Source organism: Herpailurus yagouaroundi, unplaced genomic scaffold (assembly GCF_014898765.1).
Source record: "Herpailurus yagouaroundi ecotype Mexico unplaced genomic scaffold, PumYag 29, whole genome shotgun sequence".
Taxonomy (NCBI): domain Eukaryota; kingdom Metazoa; phylum Chordata; class Mammalia; order Carnivora; family Felidae; genus Herpailurus; species Herpailurus yagouaroundi.
The window spans coordinates 104,359,367-104,363,640 of NW_024412377.1; the positions used below are offsets into that span (position 1 = coordinate 104,359,367).

Here is a 4,274-nt window from a genome sequence, read left to right on the forward strand (position 1 = left end):
GTGTGGAGTTTGGTGAGCTCTTTATAGATTTTGGATACTAGCCCTTTATCTGATATGTCATTTGCAAATATCTTTTCCCATTCCGTTGGTTGCCTTTTAGTTTTGTTGATTGTTTCCTTTGCAGTGCAGAAGCTTTTTATTTTCATGAGGTCCCAATAGTTCATTTTTGCTTTTAATTCCCTTGCCTTTGGGGATGTGTCAAGTAAGAAATGGCTGCGGCTGAGGTCAGAGAGGTTTTTTCCTGCTCTCTCCTCTAGGATTTTGATGGTTTCCTGTCTCACATTCAGGTCCTTTATCCATTTTGAGTTTGTTTTTGTGAATGGTGTAAGAAAGTGGTCTAGTTTCATCCTTCTGCATGTTGCTGTCCAGTTCTCCCAGCACCATTTGTTAAAGAGACTGTCTTTTTTCCATGGATATTCTTTCCTGCTTTGTCAAAGATTAGTTGGCCCTACTTTTGTGGGTCTAATTCTGGGGTTTCTATTCCATTCCATTGGCCTATGTGTTTGTTTTTGTGCCAATACCATGCTGTCTTGATTACAGCTTTGTAGTAGAGGCTAAGGTCTGGGATTGTGATGCCTCCAGCTTTGGTCTTCTTCAAAATTACTTTGGCTCTTCAGGGTCTTTATACTCATTTTATATATTTTATATATTTTGACATTTGTCTTTTTTCTTTACCCATGGTACCTTATTTTGTTCAGAAGTTTATGTAGTAAAATCTGTCACTCCTTTCCTTTATGGCTTAATAATTTTGTACCTGTTTCAGGATTATAAAAATATTTTCCCTAATACCTTGTAGTTAAAAACATAATTTGGGCCTTTAATGAATCTGATATATAGTTTTTTGTTAATATGTGAGGTAGGCAAAGTTTTCTTTCTTCCTGGAACAAATTCTCATTCTCATTACACCAACCTGAACTATTCCATATGTTTTCCCATGACACTTTGGATTTATGGATCTTTAGGAAGTCTGTAGAGAGAATCCCTGAAATTATATGTGGAATTTTGTGTGATGTGTTTAGGGATATTTTTTTCCTGTAGAGAGAGCCCTTCATTTTCATCAGATGCTCAAAAGGATGCATAGTCCAGCAAAGGTTAAGAAGCCCTGTGTTAGTTACATTCTTTTTTCCTTCCATTGGGAAGTTTCAGAGAGGTAGCCTTGTTTCCCTATCCCTTTCAAACTGTCACTTTCATTTCTTAAATTCTTCTCATTTAGTATCAGGAGGGTTTTCCAGTTCATTCATTCAACAACTATTAAGTGAGCACCTACTATATTAGGCATCATATCAGCTGCCCTCAGCTGGCTGATAGTCTAGCTGGGGAGGCAGACAAATAACTCTCAACACATTAGAGTATAGTATGATAGTGTTAGCATAGTGCTATGCACAGAGAGCTACAAAAGTTTATAAATGAAAGCAAGTCCTAGACTGTGTGTGTGTGTGCGTGCATGCGCATGGTTAGTCATTTCAGAAAGATGATTCTGGCATCATTTTGGAGAAGAAAGAGAAAACAAAGAGACCAGTTGGAGAGCCAAACTCTGGTTCCATGGTGGGAGAAATGGAAGAAGTGTGAGGGGTTGAGCTGGAGTTGTATTAGTAGAGAGAGAATGAGTGTCAAAAATTCAGGATGTACTAAGAAGGGAAAATAGACTGGAATTATTGGTTGAGCTATTGAATATGAGGGTCAGTAGGAAATTAGAAGGCAGGAATAATGGCACAGTTTTTGGTTTGGGTGACTGGTTGGTTCAGGGAGTCGTTGCTGAACTAGGAGATTTAGGCTCAGTACCAGATTTAAAGAAGCTGAGTTCAATTTTGTACATTTACAATAATGCACATTGATACAGAGGCAGAAAGGAATGTGATCACCCTAAGTGAGGGTATAGATGGAGTGAAGATCTGGGGAATGTCAGTGCTTTATGGGTTTGTGGAGAAAGGGGAAGGTTAGAAGGTCGAGAAATAGATACGAGAAAAATCAAGAGAAAATACTGTAGCAGACATGGGAGGAGAGAGTTTCAGAAAGGAGGAAATGGTCAACAGGGGAAATACTGCAGGGAAATCAACTGAGATAAAAACAGAAAAGGCCCACTGAGTAAACAATTGGGAGATCGTTGGTGGCCTCCCTGAGAGCCCTTTGTAGGCTGCGGTGGGAGGAGATGCTAGTGGGAGAGAAAATGCTGTGGTGAGGGAAGGGGGTGGAAGACTGAACGCAGGGTGAGGTGGTGAAGGTAGTATGTAGGCAAGTCTTGCCGAAAGCTTTGCTGTGAGGGTTTGGTGGTAGCTGGAGAGGTATGTGGGCAAACCGCTCTTCACTTCTTATGTAGTGGAATTACGGGGTAAGGCCATTAATGAAGCTCCACTGAAGTTAACCCCCGAGCTAACGGATTGAGTTATATGGTAGGTATGTTTTATTCTTGAAGGATTTCAAAGCTGAACTCGATAAAGGCTTTCTTTGACTCATATTCAGGGTGTTAATATTGAACAGCTGAGATAGCTTGGTCACTGACTAATCAGGATAGAAGATACAACCTCTCAGAACAGATGCTGGCTGTGAGCAACTGGTAGGGCCCAGCTAATGAATAATAGTCCTGTTTCCTATTGCCAAGGACTATCTGGCTAGATGTGTGGATGTCTTTCTCAGAAATACCTTGATCAAAGGGACTGGTTTTCTAGATTGAATTAGTGGAACTTGTAGGGCCTTAAAAGGACCAGATCATAGAAGTTATAACTAGTATTGAAAATATATGCAAACTCTTCTGCTAAATTTGATTGAAGGCCACATTTAAAAATATTTATTTATTTTTGAGAGAGAGAGAGACAGAGACAGAATCTGAAGCAGCCTCCAGGCTCCGAGCGGTTAGCACAGAGCCTGATGCGGGCCTTGAACTCACGAGCAGCAGGATCATCACCTGAGCTGAAGTCAGATGCTTAATTGACTAAGCCACCCAGGCTGAAGGCCACATTTGTAATAAGGAGCCTTAGGCGGGATGGGGGGGGGGGGGGGCCTGGCAAAAAGGACAGAAAGCAAAAGAAACACCGAAAAGTTTTGTCTTTCTTCCCCTAAAAACCAAGATAAACGGTACGTGGCCAGCTGGGGAGGAAGAACAAATTGAAGGTAACACATTCCAAGTAAGAATTATAAGGGGAAACAGACTTTAATTTCAAGTGGTATTTCATGTTGAGCTATAAGGTTAGGAACAGAATATATTTTTCTGTAGCGGAGCATGCATGATAGGGAAATTTTCTGGGTCCACTGATGTTTCCTAGGGAATTAAGGCGATACGAATTAGCACCCCTTTACACGTGCTCTGTGTTTTTATGACAGGATGGGGGTGCAGGAGCAGAGGCCTACAGCTAAAAGTAGATGCACTTTATCATTCTAGCTCAAGACTCCTCCTCATTTTTTCCTTTGGTAAGTGTACAATCTTGCATTATGCCAGGAAATAATTTTTTCAAATAGGAACTGCAGCATATTTTTTTTCTTTTGACAAATGTCATACAGATAAACGTCTCAGCATAATTGGCCCTCTTTCACAGATTTTCATGTGGAATATTTATAGTGAAATGTAAGTCTGTCTGATATATAAACAAAGTTAATTGCAGCTATTATACTCTCCTTTACACTTCTCAGTGATTGCTTAGAATGTCATGTCTCGATACACTTTGAGGAAAATTGTAATTTAAAAGTTAGTTTTGGAAAGAAAGCAGAAAAAAAATGAGAGTTTTGTGGGCTGGATAAAGTGCTTAATGTTCTTTTGGTGGGTAGAATCAATAATGTTACCTTTCTTGAGTTAAAGGAAAGACAGACTATGTTTGTTTACTTGAATTCTTGTCTGTTGTCATTTTTGTCTTTTTCTTTTTCTTTTGGTTGAAGTCTTCTCTTTTAGTTGTATGCTGGAGTTGACTGGAGAAAATACAGGCATACCTCAGAGATGCTGTGGGTTGTGTTCCAGACCACCCCAATAAAGTAAATATCGCAATAACCCGAGTCACATGAAGTTTTTGGTTTCCTAGTACATATAAAAGTTATGTTTACATTGTACTGTAGTCTATTAAGTGTGCAACAGCGTTAGGTTTAAAAAAACAACAAACATTATTTAATTAAAGAATCTTCTTCTGAGGGGTGCCTGGGTGGCTAAGTTGGTTAAGCATTTACCTTTGGTGCATGTCACAATCTCATTGTGACATTGGGCTCTGTATGCTGACGACACAGGGCCTGCTTGGAGTTCTGTCTCCCTCTCTCTCTGCCCCTCCCACCCCCCCTGCACCCCCATACTCTGT

At 40.1% G+C, this 4,274-nt stretch overlaps 2 long non-coding RNA genes across 2 annotated transcripts in view; both read left to right on the top strand.

Moving 5' to 3' along the window:
- The window catches only part of LOC121014949 (uncharacterized), a 115,417-nt gene that overhangs the window by 66,464 nt on the left and 44,679 nt on the right, over positions 1-4,274 (top strand). The window lies entirely within an intron of this gene.
- The window catches only part of LOC121014958 (uncharacterized), a 56,301-nt gene that overhangs the window by 45,010 nt on the left and 7,017 nt on the right, over positions 1-4,274 (top strand). The window contains exon 3 of the long non-coding RNA XR_005783535.1: positions 3,319-3,405. This is a non-coding gene — a long non-coding RNA (uncharacterized LOC121014958). The remainder of the gene's footprint in view (positions 1-3,318; positions 3,406-4,274) is intronic.